Raw genomic sequence first — 17,470 nt, forward strand, 5'->3', positions numbered from 1 at the left:
CAAATGGGTGACAGTGAGGGATCGCTCTAGTCGCGGATCAAAAAAACACTCTTCCGTTCCAGTTACCATAACAAATCGATTTGCCCTGCTCAGTGAAACACCCACTGAGAATGATTGTGCCCTAGTTATTGGCGATTCTATTACACGGAACATGAAAATAGAGACACCAACCACCATAGTCACATGTTTGCCGGGAGCCAGAGCGCCTGACATCAAAGCAAATTTAAAAGTGCTGGTTAATGCTAATCGTAAATTCTCTAAGATTATTATTCACGTCGGCACAAATGATGTTCGACTCCGCCAGTCGGAGATCACCAAAATTAATATTAAAGAGGTGTGTGAACTCGCAAGTACGATGTCAAGCACTGTAATTTGCTCTGGCCCCCTTCCTGTTCGCAGGAGTGATGAGATAGTTAGTAGATTGTGTTCGCTTAACGGTTGGCTGTCTAAGTGGTGTCTGCTTAATAATATAGAATTTATAGACAATTGGAAAAGTTTTTGGGGCAAACCTGACCTGTTGAAAAGAGATGGTATTCATCCCTCCTGGGATGGTGCTGCTCTTCTCTCTAGTAATATGGCTCATAGTCTTAGAGCTCAAACATGACAATCTGGGGCTCAGGTCAGGAAGCAGACAGACTGGCTTAACCAACCGTCTGCTAGCGGCCTCGCGTCACCAAGGTCAGATAAATCCCATCACATAGAGCCTCTTTCACCTAGCTATCATCATATAGAGACTGTGTCTGTTCCCCAAATTTGAATATCCAAAAACCTTTTAAACCCATCTAAGGTTAAAAATTGAATTGATGTTCAATAAATAAAAAAAAGATTTAATACAGATGAGCAAATGCTAAAGCTTGGGTTGCTGAATATTCGATCGCTTACTTCAGAAGCACTCATTGTTAATGATATGATTTCAGATAATAACCTAGATGTGCTGTGTTTGACAGAAACCTGGCTAAAATCAAACGATTACATTACTTTAAATGAGTCCACCCCGCAAGATTACTGTTATAAACATGAGCCTCGTCTGAAACGCAAAGAGGGAGGAGTTGCTGTAATTTATAGTAATAGTTTCAAAACCACAAAGAAATCAAGTTTTAAATATAATTATTTTGAAGTGTTAGTACTTAATGAAAAAATATATAGTATAAATGATAAATCACATTTGAGATTTGTGCTAGCTACTGTATACAGGCCACCAAGGCACCATAAATATTTTATCAAAGAATTTGCGGACTTTCTATCAGAATTAAAGGGTCATGAAACCCTAAACCAATTTTTCTGAGATTTTAACAGAGGTAGGTGTGTTGAACACCATAGAAGACAATGTTATAATCTGTAAAATTGAATAATAGGATATAAATGGTTAAATTTGAGTTTGTATCGGCTATTTTCGTCTTCCGGGTTTGAAATCTTCATCGAGTCCACGTCACAGGATGTGACGTTTTTCTGTACGGATCGTCCGTTGATGACTCATCGTTCTCTCATAATTATTAATGAGGCTGAGCCTTCATATCCAATGAGAAGACACTTCACTGAATTAATCATGATACCACGTGGATCTTTCCAAAGACAGACATGTCAAACTGTGATATCGCGTAGTAGATGAGAGAGGCAATGATGGGACGCGCGTTTGTTTTCATGGTGCAAAAGTTCCAGTGCATCTTTCCCCGCGGTGCTGCCAGGGCTGGACTCTGACTGCGGGCGGTTGGTTGGCCATCAACCACGGGCACATCTAAACTATATGTGTGTGTAGCAACCATTCAACTGGAGAATGGTGGACTTCAGCCTTGTACACCAATGCAGGTTTCGTCTTGCTAGTGATGCGGTCCCGAGGACTTTTCTATCGCTTCAGAGGTGTGTGTGTGTGTTTGTGTCTAAATGTAACCCTGACCGTTTTTACTTGTTTTTTGTTAAATAATCACTCGTTATTAAAATGTAGATATTTCGATAATACATCAACGCATGCTTAGTTTGTGCAAATTTATGTCACATTCATTGTCCATCTTTAGTGGGTTTAGGGGGCGCGTAGTCTAGGCTATTTACGGAACGTTTTTTTTTTTAAGCGGAAAATGTATTATTTTCAAATATATGCATTTATAGTGTTAGTGTATATAAACAAATATATATTTTATAATGGCCGATATGCATGTACATGTATATGTTTTAAATAGAATGATTACTGTAGTAGGCTAATATGTGTAGCAGGGCATTCAGTTACTTTTTAAGGACAAAAATAAGGTGTCAGTGTATTTCATTAGACTTTAACTTTGCCAGCTATAAAAAATCTAGCATTTCCTCACGTTTTACCACTGACAGTGACGGTCGATATGCATTGGCCACTGGCTTTGACCACACCAACTCCCCCTCCCTTCTTCTCACAGCCACCACGCCCATTTAAGTTGCATTTTTCAAAAAGATTTTGAGCTAGACTTGAGCTGAAAGAGGGGGGTTTCATGACCCTTTAATATTGACTGCAGATAAAGTACTAATTGTTGGTGATTTTAATATACACATCGATAATGAAAAAGATGCATTGGGTTTGGCATTTAAAGACATTGTAAACTCAATTGGAGTTAGACAACACGTGTCAGGACCTACTCATCGTCGTAATCATACTCTAGATCTAATATTATCACACGGAATAGATGTGGATGCCGTTGAAATTCTGCAGCAGAGCGATGACATCTCAGATCATTATCTAGTCTTGTGTAAACTTCATTTAGCCAAGGCTGCAAAGCCGACTCCGTGTTCCAAATATGTGAGACCTATCACTTCTGCCACTAAAGATTGCTTTATTAATAATCTTCCTAATCAGTTTCATCATCTCAGCATCCCGGATAGCTTAGAAGAACTCGATATTGCAACAGAAACTTTTAACTCTCTCTTTTCCAGCACTTTAGACACAGTTGCTCCGTTGCGCTTAAAGAAGATTAAAGAAAATAGTCCAACGCCGTGGTACAACGAGCACACTCGGGCCCTTAAGAGAGCAGCCAGAAAAATGGAGCGCAACTGGAAGAAAACAAAACTAGAGGTATTTCGCATTTCATGGAATGAGAGCTCAATTGCTTACAGAGAGGCCTTAAAAGCTGTTAGATCTGCTTATTTTTCAAACCTATTAGAAGAAAATAAACATAATCCTAGGTATTTATTTGAAACGGTGGCTAAACTAACAAAAAAGAAAGCTTCAAGCATCGAAGTTTCCAAGCAGCACAGCAGTAATGACTTTATGAACTTCTTCACTTATAAGATTGATAATATCAGGGAGAAAATTATAACTATCCTCTGCCCTGTGTGTTGTGTTTGTGTAGACCTGACCATTCACTGTTTATTTATAATAAAAATATTTTACCTGCATCTTGCTTCCTCTTGCGTTCATGACAGAAACAGTTTTTTGGTCTTTGATGCATGTAAACCTGTTGTAGGAGACTCCAAAACAACATTAGGAAACTTTAAAACAGCATAAAGGGGCCCTTTAACTTTGCCGTGAAAACACACTGCTTGTATGAATTATTATTATAAAAAATTCTCATACTTATCCCAACCTGTAAATTACTCAAATTAAAATTCCATACCTTCTAACTGCGTAGGAACCCTCAACATAGTTTATTTTAATCATTTTTATGTCTATGGGTCACATTACTTGCCGATTTTTTTGCGTTCTGAATCAGATATGGAGGAAGTGGAACGGTAAGAAGATTACATTTATTTGAATGCATGAGGGAGGATGATTGCGTGCATGAGTTTGTCCTATCAGTCTGAGCGGCGTCTCTTTACCAATAGTGAAGCTGTGGGTTTAAATTACTCAAAAAGTAAAATATATCTATGCTATAACTTTAAGTTTCTAAGCGATTTTTGTAGAACAGCAGGGCCTGATTTTCATCAACATCACAGCAAATATTTTCACGAGTCATGCATCGTGGGAAAAAACGCCTTGAATGCTGTATCCATCCTTGACATGCTTGTGCCCCAATACCTCCACAGGCCTCTTCCATTGCTTGAAGAAGACTTACTTGGTTGTAAGGGTTGCGATCATGTACTTTCCATCTCCAAGAGGAGAAGAATTCCTCAATTGGATTCAGGAAAGGAGAATATGGTGGAAGGAACACCATCCTGAAATGTGGGTGATTCTCAAACCACTCTCACACTAGTGCTGAATGGTGGAATTGGACATTGTCCCAAACAACTACAAAATTCCACACCATTTGCTCCTGATCACCCTGCGAAAAGAGGATTTCATTGAGGAGGTTTAAAAAATCTGTATGTATGGTCCCAAGACAGCATTGTGTGCCACAACACCAGTTGTAGAAATTGTGGCACAGAGAGTGATGTTACCTCCTCGTTGTCCAGGGACATTGACTGTAGCACGATGGCCAATCACATTTCTTCCTCTTCTCCTTTTTTTGTGAAGATTGAAGTCTGCTTCATCAATATACAGGTACTCATAATGACTTGCACTGCTATCAAACTCCAAGATTCTCTAGAGTAAAAAGAACACAAGGTACAATACAGTAAGTTAGTGTTTTACAGTAATGACATTGATTGCAGTCAATACTACTGTGAAACTGTTGCTGAAGTTTGAGTTCACACTTTGAAGCAGCTGTATAAATAGATATGCCTAAAACTTTTCACTTACAGTAGCATGGAATAGTTTATGGACACATACTTAAAATTCATACTTCAAAATATATCTTTGTGATGACAGTAAAAGTACAGTAATTGGGTTGCACATACCTGAACAAACTGGAATCGCAACTCCTTCACTCTAACGGAGTTCCTCTCAAAGGGCACTTTGTATACTTGTTTCATTCAGATTGCATTTCTCCTTAGAACACGATCAATTGCGGAGAGACTGCATTGGTGGATATTGTGGAACAGTTGAATGTCCTGTGTTATTCTTTGCTGAATTTCTTTGAGGCGGAGGGTGTTGTTCTGTACCACCATGTCAACAATGGCATGCTCTTGTTCAATTGAAGTCTTGTTCGTCCACCTGAATGTTTTCTAACTTGTCCACCTGAATGTTTTCTAACTTGTTTCTAACTTGTTCTAACTTCAATTCTGAAAAAATGTTTGGACAAGCAGGAACATTTACTGTAGAAATCTAGACCTATCTCAAACAAGACTACATGGACTCTCATTGTAGAAGTAGAATGATATAGTTACTTACCAGATTTCCTTCTGAAATGTGCGGATAATTGAAGCCACTGTGGATCTGTTTATATTGGGCTGAACTCTCTGCCCAGCTTCTCTCAGTGAGAGACCATGATTTATGACGTGGTCAGTAAGTGTGGCTCTGATTTCATTTGAAACACGTGTGTACCCTATCCTTGTACCTCTCCTCCCTCCTCTTACACCTTGCCCTCCTCTTACACCTTACCCTCCTCTTACACCTTGCCCTCCTCTTACACCTTGCCCTCCTCTTACACCTTGTGCTTCTCTTACATCTTGCCCTCCTCTTACACCTTGCGCTCCTCTTACATCTTGCCCTCCTCTTACACCTTGCCCTCCTCTTACACCTTACACCTTGCCCTCCTCTTACACCTTGCGCTCCTCTTACACCTTGCCCTCCTCTTACACCTTGCGCTCCTCTTACACCTTGCCCTCCTCTTACACTTGCCCTCCTCTTACACCTTGCCCTCCTCTTCCTCTCTGTCCATCTCTTCTTATATGTTCTACTCTTTCTCTTTCCACTATACCCAGTGTTTGGGAGTAGTTAACTTAACTACATTTTTCAGTAGCTTGGCAGTAGCTCAGATGCTTTTTAAACAGTGTAGCTTTTCCAGTAGCTAACTACTTTTTGCAGCAAGTAGCGGTGTAGCGCGAGCAAAAGCTAACGTTACATTGCGTTTTATCGAGCCTGCGCGAATCAGCGCGATGCAAGGATATTCTTCCTCTTGTTAGATTACAAACAAATTTTTTGCCATTACCACCACCTGTTGTTTAATCACGCATCTTGCGGCTAACGGTTCACTGACGTACAGAAGTGGGTAGACACACCCATATTATCCATGATGGAGCAAGACGTGTTAAATTAAAGGTTACACTTTTGTATGCAATCTTTGCAAACCAAAGTTTAAAACGCTGTCTACGTTGAAGACCTCAAGCACAAATTTAAGGATGCACATACAGGTGAGTAATGGCCATTTTAAATGTATTAATTATCCTGCTTTATTGATCTCTATGTTACATCAAATTTCTATTTCTGATTTAATTACAATGACCCGCCATGATCTGTCCGCCAGTTTGGTAATGAACAAGACCACTAACGTTTGTGCCATCGTGTTTGTCAGTTGAACAAAAAATGTAATCTTAGTTTGTTTATGGCTTTCCTCAGACACTTATTCAGTTATTTATAATATACGTTGTTCAAAAAAAATCAAAAGTAGTTTCAATGTAGCTAGCTACTTTTTGATAGTAACTTGTAGTGTAGCTAACTACTTTTCCAAAAGGGTAGCTTGACTGTAGTTTAACTACTTTAACTTACGAGTAGCTTGTAGCTTGTCAAACTACAGTTTCAGAGTAGCTTCCCCAACACTGACTATACCACTGCCCTCCAATCTATCCATCTCTTCTCCCTCTACTCTATCTTCTCCTCTTCCTACATCCTCAGCTATTCTTTCTCTTTCTCCTACATCCTCAGCTCTTCTTTCTCTTTTTCCTACATCCTCAGCTCTTCTTTCTCTTGCTCCAACATCCTCAGCTCTTCTTTCTCTTGCTCCTACATCTTCAGCTATTCCAGCCATCCCCTCTTCCTCTTCTTCTCCTTCTACCCTGTCCACCACCTCTCACTCTTACACCTCTTCCTTTTCCACTGCTCATTCTTCTTTTTATTGTCTTTTGTCCTCATTCATCTTCTTTGTTGTTTTTCTCTTCCCCGTTTGTAGTAGTTGTAATTAAGACAGCTGTGTGAACAATTAGGAAATTGGCTTTTTCTGTGTTGAGTGGATTACTAACTCATCAGATATCAATTTGGGGTTGATATGCTTGTAAAAATGCTTGTGATCTTTGTGAAGACCAATGAAAAAGATGCAACTGTTTTTCCTGATATATCAAAGATTGGGTTGGCTGTATGAACTGCTGTGATAACATTAGGGAATTTTGTGAACAGTGTTTTGAGAAAATTATGCTTTTGATTTGTAATTTGTATGAAATGAAGGAGAATTTTCTATCTGTTTAGGACAATTACAAAGTGTACAGATCACTGTGTTAAATGTTTTGAGAGCAGTTACCTGAGTTTGGAGAAATGTACCAAATCGATTGAGAAAAACTGTAACTCGTGCTACTGAGAAGCTCAACATTGAGTGGCCTGACGAGCCTTGTGATTCTCAGTCCTCCAAGCTCGACAAGCGTTTTCTGAGCGGCCTGTCACTTCATGCCCCATTAGAAGGAAGCTACCATTTTACAGCAATCTTCATTACAAGATCTCAAAACCCGAAAAGCAGGCTTTTTTTTATGCGGCGGCCTCTGATTTCACTAACCTGGGGAGCGTTTCCCGAAAGCATCGTTGGCCAACTATGGTCGCAAGTTCCGTCGTTACCAATAGAGTTCAATGGACATTGCGATGAACTTGCGACCATCGTTGGCCAACGATGCTTTCGGGAAACACACCCCTGGTTGGTTCTGTGAAGCAGGGCAATACTATCATTCCAGCAGTTGAGGACACATTGGCCACTTACCTTTCGCCTTCTTTCGTTTCATCTTGGAAGCCACATGAGTTATGTTAATTTAACACTGGGGATTTTACTGTGTAGCATACATAAATTGCCAAGGCACCATCAATTCATAGTCCTTACAGAAGCTGGCGAGGAGTTTTCTATGTGCCGACCAGCATCTCCTGTCCATTTGTTCTCTACCATCTGAACTGCAGAGCGGACATGTTATCAAGAGAGGTGTAGTCTACAGAGAGTGGAGGTTACACTCCCAGACAATGATATAGAGCAGTGGTTTTCAAATGGTTCCATCCAGACAGTGGGACATAACTGTGCCATTTTACTGTTTCTACAGTTTAAAGTGGGCAGTGCGTCAAAACAATGGAGCGGTACACACCATAAGTGCTCAGGGTCATTTACGGTAATTATCTTTTGCGCCACATCCTCTAATCATTTATCTACAGCCAAACGTGCTTCATTCAAGCCCTTTTTGCTCCATGCTGGTTGCTTCGCTCTTGTGCTAAAGAGTGCCACAGTAAAGGCTTAAAGGTTTAGTTCACCAAAAAAATTAAAATTCTGTCAGTAATCACTCACCTTCATGTTTTTCCAACCCGGTAAGACTGTCGTTCATCTTCAGAACACAAATTAAGATATTTTTGATATCAAAAAGTATTCTCGTCGCTTTATAAACTTAAGGTTGAGCCACTGTAGTCACTTGGACTATTTTTACAATGTTTTTACTAACTTTTCCAGGCCGGCAGACTGAAATTACATAGAAGCCTATGCGTAAAACAGCTCTCAGATTTGATCAAAAATATCTTAATTTGTGTTCCAAAGATGAACAAAAGTCTTACGGGGTTGGAACAACATGAAGGTGAGTAATAACTGACAGAATTTTCATTTTGGGGGTGAACTAACCCTTTAAAGGTTATTTTAACAACAATAGCAGAAAGACAATAAGAAGACAAAAAGATCATTTTGCTAAAACACTGCAGAAAACAAGAATGAAGCAAATAGGTCTACAATTACTTTGATCCATCATACAGTTGACTTTGACCATTTAACTATACCAGGTTTGTCACAAGTTATCAGAAGTTGACCTCTTCGCTTCAGCAGAGAACTATACCTGATGCAATCCCCTCAGGAAGTTGATCTGCTTGTTCTCCCCCATCATTCTCTTAGTTTTGCTTTCCTTGCTAGAGCACCAGCTGTGTTTCAACATGTTTTCTTTATCTAACTGTTGACACATTTGTCCTTGAAAAGAGGTAAAACATCCACCTATGGTAAACGGAAGTAGGAGGGCTTATGATAATGTTCATTTGTTTATCCAATCAATTGTGAAAGTCTTTGTTCTAAATCAAATGAATATGCATAACAAGAAGAGTATATCAACTTTGGGTCTGACCAATAAACTTTGTTGAAGAAGGAGATACCATTTTGTGTTTGTATCATTCTTTGTTGGACTGCATGAAAAGGATCAGAAGCAGCACGGACGGAACAGCAGAGCAAAGTTTGTATGAAATGATTAACTAAAGAATTATTTTTTCTGACACTAACCTTAGCCCAGATGTGCTGACAGAGAGTTCTTGTTTAAATGCATATGTTGCAGTAATAAAACTTCTCAAATTTAGCATTTTCGTAAAATAAAAATGTTAGCCTTTAAATGTGATTACGCAGTGTTTTATCCCAGTTTCAAAATATTTTGATCCTTATTTAAAGGAAAGGCAAGATGTTTTGTAACTGAGAATTGTTTTCCTGTCTCTGCTTTTGCAATATTTCCAGCATGAGGAGAATCATGTATCTTCTATTGCCTCTACTGTTTCTTCACGTTTCAGCACAACATTGGACGCCGTTTGGTTAGTAAAACTTTTCTTTCATTTTTTACATAAAATACATTGTTTGCAGTTTTTTTTTTAATTATTATTCAACCAACATACATTTTGTACAAATAAAAGTATACATACAATACAAAAAAGAGAGAAAGAAAAAATTACTATATAAAAAAGAAAAGAAAAAGAAAAGGGTGCCGGGGGGTGGTAACATAAATATCAGAATAAAAGTGCATTCAGGTAAAAAAATATCAACTAAATATCTGTCAAGCTCACAGATTTTTAAAGTCTTGACAGCTTTCTTATTCAGAGAATCTCTAATACTGTTTACGTACAGCCTTACTTCAGTCACCAAACATATAAAATTGGGTTTCTGATCAGTAAACTTACATTTATAAATATAAAATTTGGTCAAAAGTATAAATTAATTAATTATATTTTCCATTTTCTTCAGGATAATCCGTGAAACCAAAGAGTTCATTTTCCCATAAGAGAGAGACTGATGGTCTTGAACACTGAATATTTTCATTAATGCATTTCTGTACCTTACACCACAGTATAACAGAAAAAGTACAATGCCAAAATAAATCCAAGGTGTTTTCGTGATAATTATTACAGAAAGCACAGTTTAAATGTATATTTTTTACATTTTTGGTAAATAATGATTAGCTGGATAAAATTGATGAATGAGTTTAAAAGATATTTCTTTAACCTTATTTCTAATATGAAACATCTGGGGTAACAACCACACTTTATCCCATGGGATAACCTTACCATTTAATAAAGAGTTCCAATAAGATCTAACATTGTCACAGTTCTGCACTTCATCCCCCATCACTCTCCATGGTTCCCACTTCCCACCTGCACGTCGTTCATTATCACACACACCTGCACCTCATCATCACCCTCATTACCAACACTGCTTATACACACACTTCCCTTATGGAAGGAAAATATATTTTCCATACATGAATGATCAATATATTAAATGTTGAAAAATATATTGAAAAATGAATACTAATATATCATAATGTATGTCATTTTATATTCAGTAATTCTCTTCATAATATATAGATGAATATGATATGGTACTGCATGTGTAATATATTGCAGATATATTTACTCATGCAACTGTGGTGGATTTTTAACCCTTGTGCATCAATTTAAAAACGTTCCACATAGGTCCAAAGTGGACAAAAATGTCCATGTCAAAAGACTGTCATAAAAAGTTGAAGCTTGGGAGCACAGACTTAACTTTGGTATTATTTTAAAGAATACCCTTGGCACATTATTGCTGAAGTTAATTTGTTTTTATAAGTAAATCCAAAAAAAAGTTATATAGGTTTAAGTTTATGAAAATTATTTATGAATATTATTTTATAAAATATATATATTTTATGAAACAAGTTGAACTCTAAAATGGCTAGAAAATCAAAGCCTTAAATCTAAATAAGTTGTGTTCCAAATTTGAGGTTGATATCTCAAAAAATGAGCTTTCAGTAAGATTTTGTTTGGGCGCAGTACCAGACTTTCCCCATTGGATGCCAGCAAAACTCCACTGGTGAACACAGTGATTGGCTTTGTTATTTGCGGTTGAGTTTTTCTCTCTCAATACTACAAACACACACATGCACACAAACACATATTTTTTTTATAACACACATACCAACCACACTCTGACATCCATACCAACACACGCACATACCAACCACACTCTGACATCCATACCAACACACGCACACGATTATCATTGCATAATTTATCCAATTGGCTCTATAATATATAGAAGAAGAAAACAGGAATATAGCGAGTATTTGCTTTATAGGCCTAACCTGAAAAAATGGCACCATCTGATAACAAATTGTAAAAATGTAAATTTTGAAGCCTTGCCAACAGAATGAAAGCCTATTAACAAAGACTGCATCATTTTATAGTTAAACGGCACAGGGATTAAAAAATGCAGTTTTAATGGGTTTCAATGGGGCCATTTTTGTCCAAAAGGTCCTGAGAGGAAGTATTTTGTGTAACTAGTGCAAAAAAAAAAAAAAATTCAAAGGAAATGGTGATGAAATAGTAAAATTACAATAAAAATACATTGCCAAATTTTATGCAGTTAGCATTAACACAGGCAAAGTGATCAAAAAAACAAAACTGAAAAGGACAAAAATGTCCTTACGGATGCACAAGGGTAGATAAAATAGTAAACTGATATTAAACTAACCATGTTTCTAACATCTAACCTTACTTCCCTTTTTAGGCCTACCAAAACTAACACTTTGAAACACAATGTACTAAAACGTTCTGTCCTGTGTTTTTGAATGTTGTATGTTGTGTTGCCATAGCCATTTTTCTTTGGTTGTGTGAGTGTAAAAATAACAAATATGGGAAATGAAACTAGACAGATGTCTAAACTTGAAGCCAAAAACAGAGTTTTTGTTCTACCTGGTAACAGAAGGGTTTGTCTATGAAAACCCATCAAATTGTGGGGAAATTATGTAATGCAGCATGACATTTTTGCCATACCTCCCTATTCTTTAAAAACTGTTGTATTTGTGTTAGCTGGTGGGATTCTCAATGGAATTTGTCTGAGATCCTCCGGCCTTGCTTCTTCTTGGGGGAGATTCTCTGAGAACTGCTCTGAGATCCCCCGGCCGTGATTAAAGCATTTAAAGGACATTTGCTGAAGTCTGTTTGTTGATCATTGCTGTGCAGCAAGAAAGCTAGTTAGGGAAGCAAGTTAGTTAGGTAGGTAGACTATATAGGGAACGTCGATTGGAGACGACCCAGGTAGACTATATAGGGTATGTCTATTGGAGACGACCCAGGTAGACTATATAGGGAACGTCGATTGGAGACGACCCAGGGAACGTCAATTGGAGATGACCCAAGTAGACTTAGAGTAGAAAGGGAACGTCGATTGGAGACGACCCAGTTAGTTAGGTTTAAGGAAAAATCTGCAACACAGCATAAACACACATGTATAGAGAAATATATAATGTTATGTTTCTTTTTTTATTATTATAATTTACATTATAAATGTTTCATATTTTCAAGCTAGTTGACAACAGCAAAAGTACATCTGCATATACTAAAGTATTTAACCAACCCTATGTTGAGAAGTGCACAGTCATTACTTTTAAAAATATAGAGCAGTCTTAATCTTTGACCAATTGTCAACCTCACCACAGTCTCTACTCTTCAGCACATTAATAACCCCAAAAACTCACACATACCAGAAAACCTTTTAAAAAAATAAATAAATAATGGAACAATTTAATATACACAGGTTTTGTGACTCAGATAAGGTCAAGTTCTGGGTTATTTCTTTTACTCTTGGCTGACGTGGCCAGATGTGTAAAGTCCGGGTTCAAAAAGTAAAAGTCCTCCTCAGTATTTTGTTCCAATCACCTGGATTTGCTAATTCAGACAGGAGAGAGAACTAATTAGTGAAATCAGCTGCTGAGTTCATGGGTGGAATAAACATATGGCAGGACTTCTACTTTCTGACCCCTGGACTATACACCTCTGATTATCATACATTCACATTTATATGGGAACATCTATGTGCAATATATGTACACAATAAAGGATAAAACTTTGTGAATATTACATGTAATGCTATTTATGTCTTCATTTATAAATATTTTATATTCATTAATATATAGCCATACATTACATAGTCAATGCATATATTGCAGTATATTGAAAAATATAAGCACTAGTTTCTCATATATGGAAATGTATTATGTAATATATTGCATTATATTTTGCAGTATATTCCCATATATTCACAGCTCATTGTCCGGTCTCGATTACACAGTTGACTATTTTCCCTGTCTCCAGCGATCTCCCTGTCGCCACGTCTTCCCTTCCTCTGTGTCTCCGTCAAGATCATCCTTTGGACTCTAACCTACCACTTCATCACTGCCCCATTATTGTTCAATAAACTCACTGTTCACCTTCCATCTTCCAGTGTCTGCATTATGTAACAGAAGACCGGACCAAGACAGAAAATGGATCCAGCAGTGCTCTTACTTTGCCTGGACCAAGACCAGCATTCTCTCGAGGCCCACACTGCGGCATTCCTCGACCTGGCGTGCCTTACCTCCTTCCCCGACTGACCATTGAGTGTTTTCTTCCACACAGGCCTAAATGCGGAGATGAAGACACACCTGCCTGTTGCGGGACCTCGGGTGAATTTCAAGGCTTTGTGGAGTGGGTGTGGGCCAGCAGTGAGTCCCCGTTCGCCATCCCAGCGATGGTGAACTCGACGACATTCCAGAGCATCATCCCATGGCCGCCGTTCCAGAGTCTCGTCCCAAGATGGCCGCCGTTCCAGAGTCTCGTCCCAAGATGGCCGCCGTTCCAGAGTCTCGTCCCATGATGGCCGCCGTTCCAGAGTCTCGTCCCAAGATGGCCGCCATTCCAGAGTCTCGTCCCAAGATGGCCGCCGTTCCAGAGTCTCGTCCCAAGATGGCCGCCGTTCCAGAGTCTTGTCCCAAGATGGTCGCCGTTCCAGAGTCTCGTCCCAAGATGGCCGCCGTTCCAGAGTCTTGTCCCGTCATGGCCGCCTTTCCAAAGCCCTCTGCCAAGATGGCCACTGCCACACCTGAGCCCTTGTCCAAGATGCCCGCTGCCGCGCCAGAGCCCTCGTCCAAGATGACCACCGCCGCACCTGATCCCTCGTCCAAGATGGCTGCCGTCGCGCCTGATCCCTAGTCCAAGATGGCCGCTGCTGCGACGCCTGGAGCTCCCCAAGAATTTTATTTTGGGGGGGGGGTCTATAAACCCGTACTGCCGGCTCTGCCCTGGTCTCCCGAAGCTGCCGTCTCCACTCTGGCCATCTGAATGGCCGGCTCCACCCTGGCCGTCTGAACCAGCACCACCCTAGAGGCTTCCACCTCCTTGTCAGCCTCCAAGGCGCCCACCCTTCCATCCCTGGGATGTTACACGGCGCTACTGTCACAGTTCTGCACATTATCTCCCATCGCTCTCCTTGGTTCCCACCTGCACGTTGTTCATGACCTCACACACACCTTCACCTCATCATCAACCTCATTACCTATACTACTTGTACACACACTTCACCCCAGCTCATTGTCCGGTCTCAATTACCCATAGTGGACTATTCTCCCTGTCTCCATTCCTCTGTGTCTCCCTCAAGATCATCTTTTGTACTCTAACCTACCTGCTCACTTCATCACTGCCCCAATTTCTTTTTGAAAAAGAGTGTAAAAAGCTCTATTGTTTGTTTGCAGTATTTGTATTTACAGGTTTGTTGTGAGTTTTATATCAAATAAATACAATATATCAGTAATATTTGTAAACATTACAAAAAAAAAAAATTATGTTAAATGTAATCTACAAAGTCTTAAACATCCAGTGGAATTTTACAACCAAACACATCTGTTACAGCAACAAATGCACAGTTAGCTGAGGTTAAGCAACACCTTTCATTGGCTGCTTTAAAGTCTTTAAAGTGTTTTTCAGTAAAATAAATAAATATTTTAATCTTTTGCTGCTGGATGAAGGTTACACACCAAAGCAGCCAACACAGGAGGGCAGATTGAGATTGGTGGGGAATCTTCCTTCTTCTGGTCGTGTGGAGATCTATCATGATGGACAGTGGGGAACAGTTTGTGATGACGACTGGGACGTGGCCGAAGCACAAGTGGTGTGTCGTCAGATGGGTTTCCCTGGAGCAATCTCAGTTACGCCTGGAGGACAATATGGTGAAGGTATATGATCCTCAGTCCATTTTATTGCTACACACTATGATAACAATAATTGTCTAATTTTTTTTTACCCCAAATGCTATTTATTTTTCCAGGCTCTGGTCCAATCTGGCTGGATGACATGAAGTGTAAAGGTTCAGAAAGCTCATTGTCTGATTGCAGCTTTAAAGGCTGGGGTGTTACTGACTGCTCACATAAAGAAGATGCAGGAGTGATCTGCAATACTGGTAAGAAAAAAAATTGTCTACAAGAGATATATTTGCAGTTGTCCATTGTATATGTATTATTTACATAAATTTAATCAGTTTTATTATATTTTCTTTGCAGGTAAAAACATAACCAGCAATCGTCAGTTCTCTGTGGATAACAGTCTGGGTTTGTCTGATGATCTTGGTCTTCTGTTTGACAGTGGAGATGGTTGTGATTTCAGCATCAATGCACGAGACCTCAGTGAAGAGGCAGAGTTGGCGTTTTGTGTGCACCGTATGATCCTCATGATTTATCCAGAACTAAACATAACAAATGAGTCCAGAAACCTCACAGTGGATGTCAGCCAGGCGTGCCATCCTCATGTCTCTGCTTTTCTCAGGTACATTTCTTAAGATCACTTCAGTTCGTAGCTCAATCCAATTGTCTCAATTAATCGAGAATGTTGCTTTGAATAGTGCATATCATAATTCTACTGAATATATTTTGGGTTATAGATGCTTACAGTGTCTGAACTGTTTTTCTCAGGTATTTGTACACACGTCAGATTGATGTTTCCATCACTTCGGCTCAATGTCTCCATCAGCTGTCATTTATCTTCGGAGTGAAGACCCTTATGGAGGATGTTGGCAGGATCTTCACTTCCCTCCTTCCTGAAGACAACACCTTCCGGACACAGCTATCAATGTACGAGTATGGCGTCCGCACAGGTGACCTTGTTCTGCAGGAGAATGTCCTTCAGTATCTCTCCTGGAACTGTGAGTTCCTCATAAGCTCTCCGCTGTGGAGCACCATCTCCTTTCACATGATGGACGCTCTGCTGCAGCGCTCAGACCTGATTGTGGAGGATGAAGCTTTTCTTCTTGAAGCTCTGGAGAGATGGATCCAAGACAAAGGTGATGAAATTAGTTCAGAACAACAGGCCAGCCTCCTGAATCACATCCGCTTCCTCTTGATCCCAGTGGATAAACTGTATGAAATGCAGTTTTCCTCAAGTGTTCTCCATCAGAATCATGAGAAACTGTACCTAACTGGTCTGCTCAGAGGTTTTCAGTTCAATGCTCTGCCTTTCTCTAAGATCAGGAATAAAATGGATAACATGAGTAATGATTATCTGCCCAGAATCTACACTTCTGATGAGTGGAGTGTAGTTATCAATGACACAACCAACAATTACCCATACTATAACTACAACTATGGTCAAAATAACAGATTCAAAACCTTCTCCACTCCTGCACACCCTAGTGCTCTTTACAAAGAGAAGAAGGTCCAGTGGCAAGCCCAGGTTTTTCGTAATGCTCAGGAATGCTCTAACTATGGTGTCTCATGTAAATCTTTTCCTGTTGCAAGGTTCCTCGCAAGTGGCAATCAGTACAGTTACACTAACACCATTCGCTTCAGCAACAGATTGATTCTCACCTGTAAAAATCAAAACAATGTCTTTCATATCCAAGAATTTAAAAACAGCTTGGCAGTGATTCAAACCAACAGCAGTATGGGTCTGCCTAACCCCTGTCCTGATGACTACAGTTTTAGATTTGTTGTGCGTCCAGAGTATATCTGACTGCACAGTTACATTTGGCTACTGTAGTTTACTATAGCCATTTTCAGTCTAATCAAATCTATTAGATTCAATCAAGTCTCTTTTTTTAAAATACATGTTATTCATTTATAATCTTGAATGAATTGTCTGAAATGTTTCACTTGATTTTAAAGGTTTCATTTAATTGTTTTAGCAATAAAAATGCTTAATTTTGCAAGTGCCCATAAAAATAAAAATGTATTTTTTTTTTCATTTTCTCTGCTAGTTTGATTCCCTTTATTCCTCACATTGCAGTTTTTTTGTGGCCCAGCTTTGGTCCACAGAGCCCATTTTCAAACGGCCCACATGCCACAAAGATCTGGATTAAAGACAAGGGCCACATATGGGCTATAACTGGCCCGAGTCTCAGCCATTTACTAACCCATAACTGGCCCTGCGCTGGGCCTGAATAGGTTTTAGTTTTGGAACCAACTCTCAGCCAAAAGTACACCAGAAACTCCAAAACTG

At 39.3% G+C, this 17,470-nt stretch overlaps 1 pseudogene across 1 annotated transcript in view; it reads left to right on the top strand.

The window, feature by feature from the left end:
• LOC308696444 (putative DMBT1-like protein) overlaps positions 1-17,220 on the top strand; it is a 32,012-nt pseudogene extending 14,792 nt beyond the window's left edge. The window contains exons 7-12 of the transcript XR_014032275.1: positions 9,073-9,159; positions 9,432-9,505; positions 15,010-15,216; positions 15,309-15,440; positions 15,541-15,802; positions 15,949-17,220. The product of XR_014032275.1 is annotated as a putative DMBT1-like protein (transcript). The remainder of the gene's footprint in view (positions 1-9,072; positions 9,160-9,431; positions 9,506-15,009; positions 15,217-15,308; positions 15,441-15,540; positions 15,803-15,948) is intronic.
• Positions 17,221-17,470: the final 250 nt, after the last annotated feature.

Source organism: Scardinius erythrophthalmus (genome assembly GCF_964197995.2).
Source record: "Scardinius erythrophthalmus genome assembly, chromosome: 1".
NCBI classification, from domain to species: Eukaryota; Metazoa; Chordata; class Actinopteri; order Cypriniformes; family Leuciscidae; genus Scardinius; species Scardinius erythrophthalmus.